This window comes from Schistocerca cancellata, chromosome 8 (assembly GCF_023864275.1).
Source record: "Schistocerca cancellata isolate TAMUIC-IGC-003103 chromosome 8, iqSchCanc2.1, whole genome shotgun sequence".
NCBI classification, from domain to species: Eukaryota; Metazoa; Arthropoda; class Insecta; order Orthoptera; family Acrididae; genus Schistocerca; species Schistocerca cancellata.
Genome location: NC_064633.1, coordinates 508,375,834 through 508,395,605, shown reverse-complemented (window position 1 = coordinate 508,395,605; position 19,772 = coordinate 508,375,834). Strand labels below are relative to the sequence as shown.

The window sequence follows — 19,772 nt, the reverse complement described above, 5'->3', positions numbered from 1 at the left end:
CTACTTTGTGAGTAAAGTGGAACCACGTGTTGATCAGTAACTCTAACTAAGATCATCAATCTTAAATGCGAATGTGCGTGAGATTATAACTTCTCATCTTGACAATATTTTTCAATATAGCAACTTTTCTTTATGTTCAACCCACGTGGGGTGTACTTTGTGAGACCAGTACCACGTGCTTATACAATTGTTTGACCCATCAGGTTAATAGTAAGACGTTAGTAACCGGTTCGAGGTTTTTCTTTTGTAAATTGCTTTTCGATCTAATTTATTTTAATTATCAAAATTATTGTGGAGTTACAATCTTTGTGTAAACCAAGTTGACCACGAGAAGCATGTGGTGTAATCATCAAAGTAGCCCTCAGCTATTCTTTTCGGGAAGATTTCACATAGAGTTAGTATGAATTTAGTATACCAGTGTGTGGTAATTACATGACGGACAGGATTGTGCTACGAACGTAACTTCTTTGGGTGAAAATTGAATCGGTTGGTAGTGGTTAATTTCCTCTTGCATATGTTTCAACGTTCTTCGTGTGTTATTTTATGAATGCAGTGTTGTATGGAGTCTCCCAATCTTGGCTCCATATTTGATGTGTTCCATAGGATTACAATCTCACATTTTCACAATCCTAAATGAGGCACCAGCTTAATTACGACTCAAGTTTAATATGCTGAAATTTCAATGATCAATGTTAAAACAAATTTCCAAATATAAACTGATTTATTTCTTTTTATTTAAATTCTCTTTTATATATATATATATATATATATATATATATATATATATATATATATATATATATCACCGGTTGTCGTATGACTATTAAAAGATTATAATTAATGTTAGTCTGGTTGGGAATTTGGTCAGCTAGACTGGATACCTGGTGAAACAGTTGCGCAGTAATGCAAGGTTAACTTCCCCAGACAGCTCACAGCTTTTAAACCGCTTTTATTGTCTATCAGTACCGCTTTCATAGCAAATTAAAGTAACAACGTTATAATATGCCCTTTGTCAATGTCTCTTACGACAGTGGATTTCCCCATTTGTGGCCCATATCATCTCTAGAATAATTTCCTATTGTTTCCTGCTCCGCTAATCTCCCTTTTTCTTTCTTTCTTTCCTCTTTTTTTTTTTTACGATGCCCCTTGACCTTAGTGCCCCAAAGCGAAATTCAGTGGGACTGTGGGCTGTGGGTAGTAATCAGAAATCTCTGGCTCGACAGTGTACAAAGACCATTTAAGGGAGAGTTCTAAGACACTCCCACCTGTTCCCACTGAAAGAAACCCACGTCCAAAAGTAATACGCAGACCTCAAAAACTTCCCTAGGCCTTCCACAACACGTAATACATGTAATCAGTACCACCCTAACTTTTGCCACAAACGTGAATTAAAAATTCCCCCAGTAATGGAATAAATCACTGTTCCCAGCCAACTAGCTCACTTTCCTCTGCCTACAAACTGTATCTTATCTCCTTCAGCTATGGCTGAAGGCAATCCTGGTTCAAAACAACCATCCTCCAGAACACTCCTCCCTATAGATTATCATAAATAATCGGTAAATGATGTACATCTGTAATCGCAAATATGGAATCTGCACCCCGAGTTACATTTTGGGCATTCGTTCTATTTCCCAGTAAGATATGTGCTGCTTATTTTCACTGTAGTAAAGAACTCATAGGCAACGGCCTTGCCGCAGTGGATACACCAGTTCCCGTCAGATCACCGAAGTTAAGCGCTGTTGGATGTGGCCAGAACTTTCATGGGTGACCGTCCGGGACGCCATGCACTGTTGCCATATTTCGGGGTGCACTCAGCCTTGTGATGCCAATTGAGGAGATACTTGACCGAACAGTAGCGGCTTCGGTCAAAGAAAACCTTCATAAGGACCGGAAGAGCGGTGTGCTGACCACACACGCCTCCTATGTGCATCCTCATCTGAGGATGACATGGCGATCGGATGGTCCAGATTAGCCACTTGTGGCCTGACGACGGGGTGTAAAGAACTCATAACGTAGATAGTGATGTGTGTCATTCCTACCTCACATAAAGTGGATTCGCGACAAAAAATATAATTGTCTCCATCACGATTTATATCCATGGTAGACGAACGCCATTGCAACGGGGAACAGGTGCAAACATTTTATTTGCACTGGCAAAGTTACTTCCGTGAAGTTATAGTACTGCAGCATTTACCGACTGAAAGCAGATCGTCCTTACTGACATTTCAGTGCTAGCACCTGAAAGCTGTTACTGCAGATGTAGTATTAAGCAGTAAGAAATTCTGTGACATTTTAAGCTGTTGGAGAGCAGCCACATTTCCGCTTTCCACAGTACGACTTGCGACAAGTTTAGTACTAAGGAAAGAATTCTCAGATACAGTGACACATAAAGGGCAGGAGCGTACTGGAGTGGTTTTTTAAGCGTCATGGTAATTTTTCGCCCAGAAATGGTTGATAAATAGAATCTGATTGATGCTGAAGCAATCCTGATGCCCGAATTCTATGTTCACATAAGAGTTTACATCTGCCCATATGTGGTTATTGTGATAATTGGTGTTTACAGTACCACTGAGGTGGCATGTAACAAATGTCATATTGGCAAACAGTGTCCTACGTACTTGCATATGTAAATTATTAGATTTCAGTGCAAGTGCTCAAAGTAGGCATGGATAACATACACATCTAAACCTACATAGTTGCTCCGCAAGCGTGGCGCAGCGTATCCTGTATCGCTACTTGTTATTTCGTTTCCTGTTACACTTGCAAATAGAGCGATGGAAAAACGACTATCTATATGTCTCCGTATGAGCCTTAATTTCGTGTATCTTATCTTCGTGGTCCTTATGCCCAACATATGCTGGCGGCAGTAGAATCGTTTGGCAGTCAGCTTCAGATATCTGTTCTCTAAATTTTCTCAATGCCGCTTCTGGACAAAACGTAGCCTTCCCTCCAGGGATTCGCATTTGAGTTCTCGTAACACCTACGTAACATTTACGCGTTGTTCGAACCTACTGGTAACGAATCTGTCAACCCACCTCTGAATTGTTTCAATATCTTCTGTCAATCCGACCTGGTGCGGATCCAAAACACTCGAGCGCTACTGAAGGATAAGTCGCACTAACGTCCTATATACGGTCTCCTTTACAGGTGATCCACTATTTCCTAAAATTCTCCCAATAAACCGATGTCGTACCACAGTTTTCAAAAGTTCGTTCCATTTAATATCGCTTTGCAATCTTACACGCAGATATTTAAACGACTCAACTGTGTCAAGCAGGACAGTAGTAATACTGTATTTGAACATAACAGGTTTGTTCTTCCTGCTCATCCGCATTAACTTACATTTTTCTACTTTTAGAGCCAGCTGCCATTCATCACACCAAGTGGAAATTTTGTCTAAGTCGTCTTATATCTTCCTACAGTCACTCAACTTCGACACCTTCCCGTTCACCAAAGCATCATCATCAAACAACCGCAGACTGCTGCATAACCTGTGTGCCAAATCATTTACGTGTGTATAGAAGAACAGAGGTCCTATCACACTTCCCTGGGGCACTACTAATGATATTCTTGTCTGTGATGAACACTCGACTTTGCGGACAGTATACTGTATTCCATTACTTAAGAAGTCTTCGAGGCACTTACATATATTTTAACTTATTCCACCTGCTCCTCCCTTTAATTAACAGACTGCAACGGGGCACCATGTCAAAAACTTTACGGACATCTAGAAATATGGAATCTCCCTGGTTTTCCTTCATCCATAGTTCGCAGTATGTCACGTGAGAGAAGGGGAAGCTGAGTTTCGCACAAGCGATTCTTTCTAAAGCCGTGCTGATTCGTGGATTGAAGCGTCTCAGTCTCAAGGAAGTTTATTATATTCGAACTGAGAATATGTTCAAGGATTCGGCAGCAAAGCGAAGTTTGGGATATTGGTCTGTAACGCTCTACTTGCTGTATGAGTATATAAGGAAAGATTAGTCAGTAAGTTTGTCATTTAGTAATCGCATTTGAATGTTGGCTGTTTGTGAGAAAAACATTGTATGCCTCACGTAAGAAGGAGAAACGTCTACCAAGTGGTGGTAGGAATGTGGAAGTCACAATTGCGGTCCGTCGAGACTATAGTTTCTTGATCCGTAGTACTACTGCTCGCACTAGTTGAAATATCATGACTCTCATCCGAACATGGAATCGATGAGTTCAGGAGGAACACACACAATGCAATGCAGGATCTCAATGGTCCCGTGCGACTAGTGCCTGAGAGGACACACACATCGTTGGCTTGACCATTCAGACTCGCAGATCCATATCGCATCCTTGAGTCAGGAGATGGGCTAATTTGCAGCAGGACAGATATCCATACTAACAGAAGAATGGCCTGGAGCGCCGGCCGGTGTGGCCGAGCGTTTCTAGGCGCTTCAGTCTGGAACTGCGCGACCGCTATGGTTGCAGGTTCGAGTCCTGCTTCGGGCTTGGATGTGTGTGATGTCCTTAGGTTAGGTTTAGGTAGTTCTAAGTTCTAGGGGACTGATGATCTCAGAAGTTACGTCCCATAGTGCTCAGAGCCATTTGAATCATTTGGCCTGGAGCACCACGGATTGTCAACATGGCGACCAATGTTACAGTCTTAATGCGGCGGTTGAGAGTGCTGTGGAGACAGTGGTGCGCCTAACGGCAACAATGTACGCATGTGTGATGCCACGTCGTGTTCTCGAACAAGTCTGCTTCAGAGTATAGCATCAGGATGGAAGTATCAGTGTGTGGAGGCTCAGTGGAGAAAGGAATGTTGTCAGACTGAATTCGACATCATCAAAGGGTCAGAGAATGTGTCGTGATGTTGTGGGGCTTCATTGGATACACAGCACGATCAGTCCTGTTTACATAGTCGATAATTTAGATAGCAGTTGTTACATATCTTCCATTATCTTTCGCTGCCCAACTGGATTAGAGGCAATGTTGCTGCAGAAGTGTCAGTTGTATGTATTACATTTCAAACCAGCAAATAACCCACAAATTTAATCACGAATTTTTCCTGTCATACTACAGGGTGTCCAGCTCGAAAGAGGCTACACAAAACAAACATTTGCTTAAATTACTCTTAAAGGTTCTGCATAAAAATCAGGAAATGAAATTAAGCGAACATGTCATATCTTGTTCATGGGGAAATAAAGGTCAATCACAAAAGGTGCCGAAAGCGACCGCCGTCGCCTTGTAAACACAGTTGAAGACGCCGCTGCAGATTATCGAATGTTGCTGCCGGAACCTCTGCTGTCATTGACTGGATTTCACGGATGATGTTCTCTCGTAAATTTTCAAAGTTGTGTGGCTTGTTCCTGTAGACCTAGTCTTTTAGGGCACCCCAGAGAAAAAAAAAGTCAGGTTGTGTTAAATCAGATGTCCTCGTGGGCCACAGTTGTTTCTAAATCACTCTGCTGGGGAAAAATGATTCGACCTTAGCCCTGGTTTCACGAGACATGTGAAATGTGGCGCCATTATGTTGGTAGCAGCCGAGGGTAAGTTTTTCATTGTCCAACTGGTCCACAGATTCCTGAAGCATTTAGATGTAAACTGCACATGTTTCAGTAGACTCGAAAAAAGTTGGTTCGATGATGTGCATGTGGATTTTCATTATACTGCAAACGTGTATGCCGAGAATTTACGTAGCCAGACAGATGGAACCATGTCTCATCACTGAACCATGTGTACTGCAATATTACTGGCCCCTGGGCATTAGATTGCTGAAACCAACGGCAAAATGTAATGCGTTTGTCTTTGTCGTTGACATTCAGCTCCTGAAAAACTGGAAACCTGTATGGATACATGCTTCCTTCGTAGCTCTGTGACATGTGCTTCGTGACATTCCACATTCCTGAGGATCGTTATTTCCCATCAGCCACTTTTTCTTCCGATAATGGCGGTCGTCCCCCGCCTTGAAGATCCAATACCGTTCCACTATTCTCCATCTTATTTATTAACTTCTTTACGCAGTGTTATGGCCTACGGGCTTGCACACACCGTAAATGAGACGGATAAACTGCACATGCGAAGTTTACGATGCATTGTCTGAAGGTTGTGAAGTAACCTGATGAATATTTTCTCGAGATGAGCCATGTCGTTCTGTAAGTCGCTCAGGGCCCGCATTCAGAAAAATCAAGGCTCTGCTGAGCACCCAGGGTAGAGTGTTACACTACTTGCAGGATCTGAATAGACTCATGTTGTGAGCATTTAAGTAAATAGTAGAACCACTACTGAGTTATAGTAACATATCTTACTTTCTCCTTGGACAAGGACGATGATGAAACATTAGTGCAAAGAATCATGAGAGGAGGCTAGTGCTCGGTTTTACGGCCAAATCATTGAGGCGAGGATCCAATCATGACAGTGGACTGGCAAAGGATCGCCACGCCCCATAAAACACGACCATCTAGATCCAATGTGAAAGTGATACTGGATTAGTTCACTTCAAGTCGTTGCTTGAAGGTCAGGTAGTCGACCATCTTTTCTCGTCAATCGTTTTGTAGAGATTGTGCAAGAAAATTCACGAAAAAAGACCAGTGTTTGCACAAAAGCTCATGGAACCTTCATCATGACATCGCACCTTTCCACTAAGATTTATAAGTTCGTTGGTTTTGTCCAAAAATCATATATCTGTCCTTCCCTGGCACTCTACTGTCTAGACCTGGCCACATCTGACTTTTAGTTGTTTTAGAAATTAAAAACAATGTTGGATGCACGCTATTTGAAGACCATGCATCAACATGAAGCGTAACCACAGTAGGCACTGGACAATACTCCGTGAGAAGCTTTTCAGGGACTTTGTGACGAAATGTGAACACCACTTGGATAAGGGAAAGAGAGTATTTTGAAGGAGAAAAGCAAGTTCTTTAAATTGATAGAATATATTCTTGCACGATAAGGTCGACTGTTTCTTGTCTTGGTCTAGGAAATACGTCGGGTGAGGTGACACAGTAGTATAAAAACCTGGATTCCCATTTTGGGAAACAGGGTCGATTTCTTTCTCCAGACATCGACTTATCCAAAGTTTCTCCAAATTACTTAAGGTAATTATTCATTTGGAAAAGCTATGGGCTACTTAAAGACCAAACTTAATTAGTCAGAGATTATGTTATGTTACAGCTATAAGGATCTCATTCTTTGACAACACAGCGAAGTCTACTCGTATTTTCTTTTCCAAATGAAAGCACTTTGACACATGACCACTCTTCCGGTAATAGCTGTCTTGTATGTCAGCCACATAGTAGCGTGCTTTTGTGAAATAACTTCGCAGACAGTGTACCGATAATTCTCATGTAACTGAGGATTCGTGTTGTGCTCAGAAAATTAATGAGTGTGTTAATTTAAACGTATCTTTAAATATGCATAACGATTTATATATTCTCCAGCCATGACAGGGAAGGGGAACTTGGATAATGTTTAGAAGGAGACTAATGTTGGTTGCTTATAATTATTACCTAATACCATTCAGTTTATAATTAGTAATTTTGACAGTGCTTTTTTGATAGGTACCTTTGCATACAAGAGGGCACCATGAGTGGAAGTATACCTCCGCTAGGAGATAGTTTAAGTTAAGAACAGCCGGGTTATGGTGATCTAACTAATCCGTTGAGATACCGTAGAAATACATAGGTTTGTAGGAACGTTCTTTTTGGATGGAAAATACAAAATCACGATGGTGTGGTGTTCCGCTGCTTGTAGTGTGTCTTGAAGTAGGTGGAGCATGCGGTGGCCGATGTCCAGTGACCAGTTTTCGTCGAAATCGCTGGGCGAGTTCATTCGTTTGTTGGAAAGGGGCGGCCAACACTGTTTGCTCCCTTTCAGCCTATCAGAAACACGCTGCGGCGATAGAATCGAGGCGCACGTCAGGCAATTTATCAAACGATTTTACGAAACCATCCGGTAAAAAATTTCATTTTTGCGGTACTTACAGCTTTATATGTCAGGGTCATCATGATTTGCCCGTCATTTCGTTATTGGTCATAGTTATTGTGATATTTACGTGGAAGTAAGACACTGCGCGAAATTCGAAAAAGTTTCCAATGAGATATAGGAGTTGCTATGATTTTATGTTAGCTACATATTACACAATATGTTGCTGAGTATGAAATTTAGCGAATATATTGATTTTTTAGGCTTGGGTGGAGGCCTCTACCTATCATCAAACACGAGAAAATTGATCTTCTATAACACATCCATTTGCAAATGAGAGTGCCAGCGATAAAGCCGGGGTGAAATATCCACATCATTCTTCGTATTTCATAAACGGTTTGAGATATTGGTATGAAATTTTGCCAAATGATGCCACAGAAAGAGGAGAGTACTTTGCCGTATGATTATTATGGCTCTGAGCACTATGGGACTTAACTTCTAAGGTCATCAGTCCCCTAGAACTTAGAACTACTTAAACCTAACTAACATAAGGACATCACACACATCCTAGCCCGAGGCAGGATTCGAACCTGAGACCTTAGCGGTCGCGCGGTTCCAGACTGAAGCGCCTAGAACCGCTCGGCCACCGCGGCCGGCGGTTATTATGCAAAACTTTACTATCTACCGTGTTATTCCGCAAGTACAAACTTTTCTGACGAAAGTATGTAATTTTTAAGGGCCATCGGTAGCTGGTGAAACGCGAAATGCTATACGTTTTCGACAACATAAGTGAAGACATTACACGTTTATTTTTATACCGAGGATGTGCTTTTTCTCACTTTTCCTCAGTTCCTCACTTAATAAACTTAATGAACCACTATTTCATAATTCTTTCACAACTGCATCTGCACAACATATTAGTGAGGTGACACTGTGTAAACACCACTGTGTTTTGGTAAAAGAAGCAACAATAGAAATGTGTACGTTTTAGTCAAAATTTGTCACTCATAACACTTCTCTGAAAGGGACACACGGTTAACAACCCAGCCGAAAATGAATCGCTGCTTTTTTAGCGGAATTCTATTTAGATTCTAATAAAAGCAGAGGTGACAGATCTTTTTGAATGATGACCATACAAAAGTGGGAATGGAGGGGCTCCAATTGATATTTACGAAAAATGTGAGACTTCAGTTTAAAAATGCACTCCCCCTCCATCGCTCAGGATTTCCCCTGCGGCGTTCCTACCGCATCCTCCACCAATGCCGCCCCCCCGCTCCCCTACACACATTCCCTGTCGGCTGCACGTCTACCGGTCACGTTATTCTGTGTGGACTCCAAACGTTCGTGTAGGGTGGTGTGTCTACCATAACAAGCCTCGTGCAGAACACGGTATGGACAGTAATCTCGCAGTGCAAGCAGACAGATTCAGACGAATAATAAGACCTGCCTTCAGGCTGAATAAAACGCCTTCATATTGCACTGTGGACCCCTCATTGCTCGTAGTTGTCTCTTTGCTTCGTCTGAACTCAAGAATCTCCAAACATCAGAAGGTACACATTTTGTAACCTCTTTCAGACGGAAATTTCAGTTAACCTGTGTAACCTTATAATCAGCAGGTGAACTCTTTTTTCCTCTGATCTCAGTGCGAATATACTAAGTAGATGTAAAATTTTGTCAAGTGTGGGTTTTTCCCTATGCTCAAGTTTCAAAAAGTCCTTTCCTTTGCGCTTTTACCTCCATGGCTAAATTTAATAGGTCACTGTGTCAAGAGACTGCTAAAATTCTCGTCTGTAAGTGGGGTTTGCTTTCGAGACTTCACGGATCGGAATTTGTTTTCTTGCGTTCCATCTGTTCCAGGAAATTGTAGCCATTACAACTACAACAAAAGGGCAGGCTATGAGTCTTTATGAATAAGAAACGGTACATTTTAACTATTTTTCCAGTCACAAATGTAACGGACGACTACCTTCCACTGGTTGAACGAACTACTTTTGTCACACTTCTTTCTGTTCCTTCGAAACCGGAAAGATTCAGCATAGTTTGCCATTATGTTGTTGCTAAAATACTATCTCACGTTTTATATGTTTGAAGTTTCACCGAATAGGTGTAAGTTGGAGCGTAAGAGACGTAGTTCATATTTCGTCATATAATACCCCCTAACAAATCGTGCGTCAAAGTGGACTTGAAGATGAAACTTCCTGGCAGATTAAAACTGTGTGCCGGACCGAGACTCGAACTCGGGACCTTTGCCTTTCGCGGGCAAGTGCTCTACCACTTGCCCGCGAAAGGCAAAGGTCCCGAATTCGAGCCTCGGTCCGGCACACAGTTTTAATCTGCCAGCAAGTTTCATATCAGCGCACACTCCGCTGCAGAGTGAAAATCTCGTTCTGGAAACATCCCCCAGGTTGTGGCTAAGCCATGTCTCCGCAATATCCATTCTTTCAGGAGCGCTAGTTCTGCAGGGTCGCAGGAGAGCTTCTGTAAAGTTTGGAAGGTAGGAGACGAGGTACTGGCAGAAGTAAAGCTGTGAGGACGGGGCGTGCGTCGTGCTTGGGTAGCTCAGTTGGTAGAGCACTTGCCCGCGAAAGGTAAAGGTACCAAGTTCATTTTAATGTTTTAATGTTTTTAATGTGCCAGGAAGTTTCATATCAGCGCACTCTCCACTGCAGAGTGAAAATCTAGTTCTGATCTTGAAGATACCAGGTGCGCGGTTGGGATGAGGATGGCGGGTGAGGTTGGGGATGGACGGACTTGAAGGAATGAAAAAAATTCAGGGTGATAGCATCACGATTGGTGCACTTTCTAGTTCTCGCACTATACTAAGCAACCAAATCTTACAAGGAAACCCTTGAGTGCGAGGTTGCAAAAGGTCAATGACGTTTACGTCATTAGACGCCCCACACATAGTCTATCATGCAACCACAACGTTAGCTACTGATGGTAACAGGGGGCAGGACTGGAGGTATCTAGTGGTGAGCAAAGTCTGAAGCTACAGACTGTAGTCGCACCGGTTAGTTGACGAGTAACTCACAACAGTGTCACAGAGCCAGTAGTGTTGATACAAAGCAGAGCAATGGCAACGATAAACAAAACAAACATAGCATTATATTTACAACAGTTACCGAGGATGAGAAAGAGATGGCAGATGAAATATTATCGTTTCTGGAAGATGAGTCTGTGGAATGTGTGATGTCATTTACGCTCGACTGGACGGACAAAGTACATGAGGAGTACAATAATGATGCTACGTTCTTCACAAGTGAAAGTGATGTTCAAACAGGTGTCAGCCATGTAGTTCATCATCCTTGTCGAGCAGGGAGCCAGAAATCCCTTCTCCTGGGAAATGTAGTAAAGGACAGTCATTGTCCCAGGAGCGGGTATTGAAAGTAGTTACGTACATCGAAGATAATTCGCAGCATAGTAAAACAACAGTTATGAACAGATTTCGAATAATTCCACTCCGCAGTGATACGACCGTGTAGTGCATAAAAAAAACTACGGATATTAACGGGAGGACAAGGCACACCTGTTACAAAAACTAATATCTGTGGGTTTCATGGACGCCCGATACAATTTACAGGATGTGCTTGACAGTGGCCTACTATGTGATACACATCAAACTGTGCACGACTTAGATTAAAGTGATTCGAAGGGAAGCAGTGTATGGTTGCATAAGGTCAAACAGTGCCTCAGAATTGGAAGACGTAGGGTAACAAAATTTCAAACCAAACGTCAACTTGACGGTGCACAGCAAACTACAGAATCGGTCCGAAAAATTATGGATGAGATAAACAGACTTATCCCATCGTGCAGTGAGGAATTTCTTTTCAACCCCGACCAATCGAGATTTGGAAAGGAAATGCACATGAAAGGAAGCCAGGAAATTAGTGATACCAAGAGAGTTGTATCAAGATCAGCTAGTATCAATGGTTTAACGCACTCTTATACAGTTATACTGACTCTTAATCTGCATGGTTAGTTGCATGGAAAGTCATGTACTGTGCTGCGACAAGTTGGAGGTGCTCTATCCCCTACGATTGTTTCTCGTTTGTGTGATCCTGCAAGGACACCAGGGAATGTTTACGACACAGCAATCAAGAGTGGGAAAACGGCGTAAGAGCACAATTATGGTGTGAGCATTGCTTTTGGTCAATAGCTCGTCCAAATAACTTGCCTTTGCTGGATTCCTGCTCTGCGTATAAAATTAGACTCCCTTAGGGCAAGATATTCCTCCTGAAAAATGTGTGACATTGCAGTTCATACTTCCAGGAACCACTGGCCACATTCAGCCTCTGGATGTTTGTTTTTTTCCCTGTCTATAAAACAGTTACCGCACTACTTGCAACTACGGCTTAAGGAATAGCCAGTTCCACGGTAAGCTCCACGACGGACTGTTTCACATTCCGTTGCATGTGATCACATTCCATCAGTTTTCATCACTCTGTTACACGAATTTGATTGTACGTGCATTCTTTAAGAGTGGATATCTAACTGAACGTCCTGAATGATTTGCAACTCCCGAGGAGTTCGCCTTCGATCTTGATGGTGCGAACCTTTGCGATCACTGTGGCGCACCATTTTTCATTCAGTGTTCATGGTGCAAGTTAATAGTTTGTTTTTAACAGTGCCTGAATGTCGACGATTTCCATTTTGGAAAATGTAATACATACATCCCATAGAAGGTCGACCTCGGCTTCTCTCGAACACTCATATTCTGTCGCCCTACTGATACACATGGTTAGTCATTAGCAGCTAGTATTTTTTGCGTCATAATTGTAAACACAACACTTTCAAATACACTTTACTAAAGATTGAACTTGTCACTTCGCACTCAAGAAGTTCCTTGTTAGTAAAAACGAAAATAATTCATATTGAAGGTTGATAAATATTGTGTGTTCATGAAAGCGCCTAGAACTGCGAGTTTTCTGTCAGTTGCTGATACTGTGGAGCGAAGATAAAACGTTTTTTTTTTTTTAATAGATACTTTTATCTCCCGAAAAATTTGTAAAGGTAGAAACACAGTTGAGTTTGGCCGTACATTTTTTGGTACATAACCACGACCATTGTTTATTTTGGCGGAAGTATCTAAAACAAACGTATTCTGGAATCTGATAAGAAAGTAAAAAACAAACTTATAATAAGACAGGTTTCCTGAGATTTCTTGTGCTCTGTGTTTACTGGACGCCAAGGATTTTTCAAATGTCCAATTTATTTCTGACCTGCAAAGGAATCACAAAAGAACATAATGTCACAAATCCTCCACGTATCGTATGTTACGTTTGAAGCTTTTACTGTGTCACTTCAGTGGTTGCATGAAGATGAATATTTGCCTCAGAAGGCGCAACGAGGGTAAAATGAAGTAATTACTGAAATTATGTATAATTATTAGTTTGCCGAGTATGAAGTCTGAAATCGAGGTCAGAAAAGTTAAATGTATCTGGGATGTTACAAAAGAAAGGCACCTCACAGGATCGTAAAACTACAGGCATTGTAATACAATAGAGCTTCGTTCACTAAGAGATATTCATAAAATATGAGCGATTCCATAAGAGAAACGTAAATAATTAATGTATTTCCGTTTTAAACATATATTTTTAATTGTCTTTTTTAAATTTTTATTCATGCGCTTGAACATAAAACATTATAAATTTTAAAGCGGAATCAAACCGATCTCCAAGCTTTGAAGCCTGCCGACAGCTTAAATCTGCTTGCTGGTCCGAGAGTAGAACTGAGAGTAGTAGAGTAGGGTGTGAAGGTAAGCCTCTACGGAACTTGGAAAGCAGATGTAAGATTGCAGCTGGGTAACGCAGTTTGTAAAACATTTTCCGCGAAACGCAAGGATCGAAATCGAGTTCTAGTCCGAGGCAAACTTTTAATATTTAAGAAAGTTTCCTAACAGAATGCACGAAGCTGCAGAGTAAAAGAATAATTCTGCAAATATGGACTCTCTTCTTTGTCCGTGCCGTTCAGCTTGAATAAGCGAGGTGACGTAGTCATTCCTAACGCAGGAGACGCCGACGTCTGACATGGTGATCCGTGTGTCCTGCAGCCTTATTGAGTTCCGGATCGACAATTTGAAGCAGCAGCAAATATCTATCACCTCCTCAAGGTCGTTTGATGGAGCATGTTCCGTGCCTTAGAACCTCTTTGGGATATGGCATCCTGTTTCATTTGTCGTCATCAATCTGTAGACCCGGAAGTCCTATTCTTATATGTTACAAGATACTACTTTTCATGAATTATTTTGCTGAGTTACTAAGAGAATGGAAACTATTGAAGTCTAGGTAGGTTTGTAACAATAATAACCTATAATAATTTTTTTCTTTATGAATTTAGATAAATTTTTCTTTCTGAATTTATATAAAATAATGTAAGTAATGTTGTGAATTTCTTTTTCTTTTTGTGTCATGTTAAAGAAAACTGTAAACAACTTTTGAAATGAATGTTATTATTTATGTTAGATTTCACGCAATTTGATAACAAAAGGAAATTACTTAATGTTAAAACTATTGTATGATGTGAAAATTGTAATTTATACACTTGGTCCATACGTAGGTAATGCATTAGCATATGTGTAGTAGAAAACCTGTGGTGACTACCCTACCTGTAGGGGAGCGGGAAAAGGTGGATGCAGGCGAGCGCGGGAAGACGTACACTGGCGCGGTTCGGCACAACGGGCTCAGTAACACAGTCGGAGTTGGGCATCGGTCAGAGGAACATGTACTGTACCGAGGAGGCTATCTAGGAAAAGTGGATTCCATTGAGCCTCGGATGGGCCGATTCCGACGACTACTTGGCATGGTTATATTCTCAGGCACAAAATTGGAAAGATTACGACGCTAAGAAGAAGGAAAGTGCCGATGCTGTGAGAGCCTTAGCCGTGCTTGTATGTGTGCTGTGCTGCCCGTCATCTGCCGCACCGACGTGCACAGGTCAAACATTTATTTCATCTTTAGAAGTGTATCTGTGTGGACCAGTGTCGAAACTGTTTTGACTGTTCAATAATAACGTGACTTTTATCAGAATTACCTTAGCCGTTACTTATCCTTATCACTGACCTAGATAGGGTCCTTACCACATATTGTGCAACCCGAGTATCCCAAACTGAAAGTTTACAGTTAGTATTAAATTATCTGCAGACCAATCTATGTTATAAAGAAGTTTAAAGTTAGGTGTGTTAATGTAAATGTTAGTAAAGAACAACAGTGTGATTAAATTGAAAGATAAATTTTGAATTGAGCTAGCGATGTTATTTAATTAATGTGTGACAGAAATAATGACAATTAATTAATCCAGAAGCGAGACAAAAGAGTAGTTATCCACAGATTGATAATTTTGAGTGTTAATTTACCTTCAGGACTTAATAGTTTCAGTATAACGACCATAACAGTTTCAGGCCCCCCCCCCCCCCTTCTCTTGCCTATTCTTGCACATTTTGAAGTGTACTGATCAGATTTGAACAGCAAAGTTAAGTTCTATATTAAACCTAAGTGTATTAGTGTTTTTCCAGTTTTAATAGTGACATTGTATGTGTGTTTTCAAAATTGCTAATTCTAGGGTAATCTATGCCCGATTTCAGTCTGATCAATATACAAAACGCAGTTCGTAGTAATCATTGCTGTGTGGTGTTGTGTAATTTTAGCTCGTACAAATTAGTACAAAAGAAAAAAACCTTAGTTCAGTAGATTCTTTCTGGTTCCAAACTTTGCCATAAAACGCAACATTACTACGTATCATTATGCTTGTACATGCACCCACTTGTACAGGGAAAAACTCACTCAATGCCTAATTAGGCTGGCGACCGAATTATTAATCATTGGTAATATCTACTGTGTGTACTTCTTGCCCGTACGAACGCGTAATTGTACTTTACATTTGCTTGACGCATCACTGTAGTTACTAACTGAATATAGGTTCGATCTTGCTTCCATTAGGTACACGCGGTCAATTTATGTACTAAATCCTTGTTTACAAGGTGAAGCCCGTGAACTTATTACAGTACAGGCTTTATAGAGCTAACGCACGTCCGACAGGGCGGAAGTGTTACAGGTTTTTATAAGAATATTTTTAAACATTTTTCTGCCCATCCTTCCAACCTCTTCATCGGAAGTTGATAGCATGCTACCGTGCTGACATTGGAAGAGATCAATAAAACGCGAAGTCTTTCGCACAGAAAAGCTTCTGCTGGTGTTATTACTGCGGACATGGTAGAGTGCATGGGAGTGGTCAGAAAGATTGATGCTCAGTACCTTTCACCGGCGTTACAGCGATAATAGTGTTCGACCGGCAAGGCCTGGTACTATCAAGGGGAAATGTCTTCGTACACTGCAGGTCTGAAATTATAGGGCAGCGTTGTGGCTTCAGGATGGAGGGACGCAGAGAGAGATCTCCTATATGGCGCTGATTACACAGGGACATTACTTTTACCTCCAGTGGCATTACGTCATCGAGCGTGGAATGGCAGCTACTAAATCTGTACTCGGGCCAGCTAAGTAACTTTCTGGACCTTCCATTTTCTTAGTGTCTTTACTTCCATGCTCAGCGGGAGCGACTGAAGAACCTGGTTATTTTCGGCGGAATGGTTACCACTAAACATTGTCTTGAAATGGATTTTCAGCTCCGGCACTCGCCTGATAATGAAGGGAAGCTTCTAGAAAATCTTCACTGAGAGTTGAATTCAGTTTGTTCTTGAGAAATGTAGCCATTACTTCATGAGTAAAGGTAGTGCTCAGATTCATTCCTGATACCTTCTCTTAAGGTTTCGAAAGGGAAAGGTAACCTTTGGAGCTGGTCGAGCTTGAACACAACGGTTCTGGCGTGATAAGAGGCTGATCACGGTAGCAGAACATTTATTACTTTTCTTAGTTCACACATTCATACACACATTACAGGAAATTCGTACCTTCTTTTTCGTAAACATTAAAACAAATAATCATTAAAGCTTTAAAATCATGAAACTTTTTCAGAATGATGACTCAGCTTCTAAACTCCTCAAATTTCCGTTCGTTTAACATCAGAATCAATAACCTTTAAAAAATTACTGAAATTCTAAATTACCTAAAATTTCCTTTTCCTTAAACATTAGAACCCATAACCTTCAAAAAAGTTAAAATCATTCAAGGTATTTAGAATAATCACTGAAGCTTGAGATGGCCCAAGTTTCCTTTTGTTTAAACATTAAAACTAATTACATTTTTAAAAGTTAAATCATCCAAGGTATTCTTTTTGAAAAAATTAAGCTTAAGTTCAGAATCACTTCCACATTAGTGCACCGTAACTGACCACAGGGATACTGACATGTGAATAACTTAAGGGTAGTTCAACAAAATCGGTTGTCAGGAAACCAAGATTAGGATAGATGCAAAAAAATAAATAATAATGTAACAAAATTTAATTACAATTTACAGAAGCATAGGATGCTCTCATGCAGCCGCACACCAATCAATCTTTGATCAGTATCAGATACATCGGTACGAGGCTCCCTCTCCTATAGTCCCAAGCTAAGAACAAACGCTGAAAACGACAAATTATTACTACTGGTCTTAACCAACTTAACGTTTACCCTGCCTCTTGATCGTGAGGCGATTGGGAACAATACAGTTACAAGTAGCCTTGTAATCACAGAAATTAATTAACTCCCTCCCTTACACGCAAACTTCGGCCAGTGGAACCTGAGAACATGTATCCACAATTACGAACTGCGCTGAAGCTGACGTCAGTTCTCTAGAATACCATCCACATAAAACTCTCTCTCCTCCCGCACGGGCCATGAAGGCCCCAAAGTTACCGACTGGCCGCCGTGTCATCCTCAGCCCACAGGCGTCACTGGATGCGGATGTGGAGGGGCATGTGGGCGGCACACCGCTCTCCCGGCCGCAGGTCAGTTTCCGAGACCGGAGCCGCTACTTCTCAATCAAGCAGCTCCTCAGTTTGCCTCACAAGGGCTGAGTGCATCCCGCTTGCCAACAGCGCTCGGCAGACCGGATGGCCACCCATCCAAGTCCGTGCACATAGTTCAACATGATTTGCACAGCCCGGAATGTGTACAACAGAAAGGCATCCGATTAGCCACACATAATATAGAAATTTGCAGAACACTGCCAGAGTACAATTTTTTGACACTACAGTCAATGACAAGCCGAACTAGTTCTTCGGCGCCCATACGGTGTGATGTATCTCAGAAGAATCAGGAAAAACAACTCCCGGGAACTGAAAACTCAAAACAATTTAATTTACAGGATGACCTCGCACGCGCCCGGAGTCGATCACAGACGGGCTAATTATTGTTCCAGCCAATGCGGATGACTCAGATCAAATTCCAAACTGATGCCGACGCTCATCAAATTCAGTAGGAGCGCGAGGCACAAATTCCGATGCGATGCGCTTCCTGCCATCTGCCGAGTAAACAGCATCTCCGGGCCGCTCATACGACGCCTTAGCACTTGCCGCGCATCCAGTCCACAACTGGCAGGCGCCCGGCTCTCGCTACTTGGCGTACTCCGACCTCTGCCGTCCAGACAACCAGTGCCCAAGGCTTGCCCGGCGAGCGCTTAAATCCACTACTCACGCCTGGCATCTCTGACCACAGAACAATTTTTATTTGCCGCACTGATGTCAGAAATCGATACGGTCGCATCTATGCGTCGCAGAAACACTAACCGAAAATAATACGACCGTATCAATTTTATTTTAGTTTTAGTCGTGGTATAACGTCCGTTTGCAAAAGCTTGGTGTAAGGAAGGGACTTATGATAGTTGATTCTGTACATCTACTCTATTACAGCCTAAGGGAAGTGGTTTTGGTATGGGAACCGCAAACGTTTGATGACAAGGCGACAAGTCAGCCGAATCCTCCACCGGAAAACGTGTCTGGTGCGTCATACACGACATTAGTGACGGTACGTGTGTCATATAATAGGAATCTCTTATCGTCCCAGCTAACTTGAACGGCTGCTGAGTGAGTGAGATATGCCTCCTTACCTGAGTTAGGTGTTCGTATGAATGTGAATAAGGTCACTCCGAAGGAAATGATGAAAACATAACAGTTTATAACATAAGCCGCAACAAATGAACGCAACAGTTTCAGAGTCACGCAGCTTTCCCTGTGCTCTGCCAAAACATATGTTTTTAACATATTTTGTTGTTGCGTTCCATTTTGGACGTTTTGACTCTTGAATGCCTTTGTTGCAACATAGTTCACACCCGTGTATCTGTTAATTTCATTTATGTGAAACGTCTATGTGGTACCTCACCTGCTCTCACTATTCATCACGTTTACTTGGGACTACAATGTAACTTACTACTTGATTTTCTTCTATAACCAATGTATAGTATGACAACAGCCAAGACTGCAGAAAGAGAACAAACCTTTCAATGAGCGGCCGGGTAGTTCATAATGCTATCAAAAAAATTAAATAAAAATAAAGGGCACGAAAAACTTTAGAACGCGGGTGCACGTAATAGCTTTAACACCGTGGCCGCTAAACAATGACGAGGTAACTCTTTCACTGTGCTCGATGTTACGCTTGTTGACCTTGGACTGGTCACTGTTCCTACGAGGGTCGTTCAGTAAGCAATGTTCCACATTTTTTTTCTCAAAACATACTTATTGTTAACAGTCAGAATTTGGTGAAAATATACATCGACATGTCTCTTTCATGTCCTGTTTTTCTACGTGGTCTCCTTCACGTTCTATGGCCGTACGACAACGTTGTGAAAGAGCATGTACGAGGGCTATTTGGAAAGTAAGGAACGATAGGTCGCGAAATGGAAACCACAGAGAAAATCAAAACTGTTTTCTTTGCAACAGTTAGCTACAACATCCAGCTGCTTGTCTCCAAACTCGCCTATCCGACGTAGACATTTGTCGTAGTGTTGTACAAACTT

The 19,772-nt window shown here is 41.6% G+C and overlaps 1 pseudogene; it reads left to right on the top strand.

The window, feature by feature from the left end:
• Positions 1-1,678: 1,678 nt before the first annotated feature.
• On the top strand, positions 1,679-1,796 carry LOC126096178 (5S ribosomal RNA; annotated as a pseudogene).
• Positions 1,797-19,772: the final 17,976 nt, after the last annotated feature.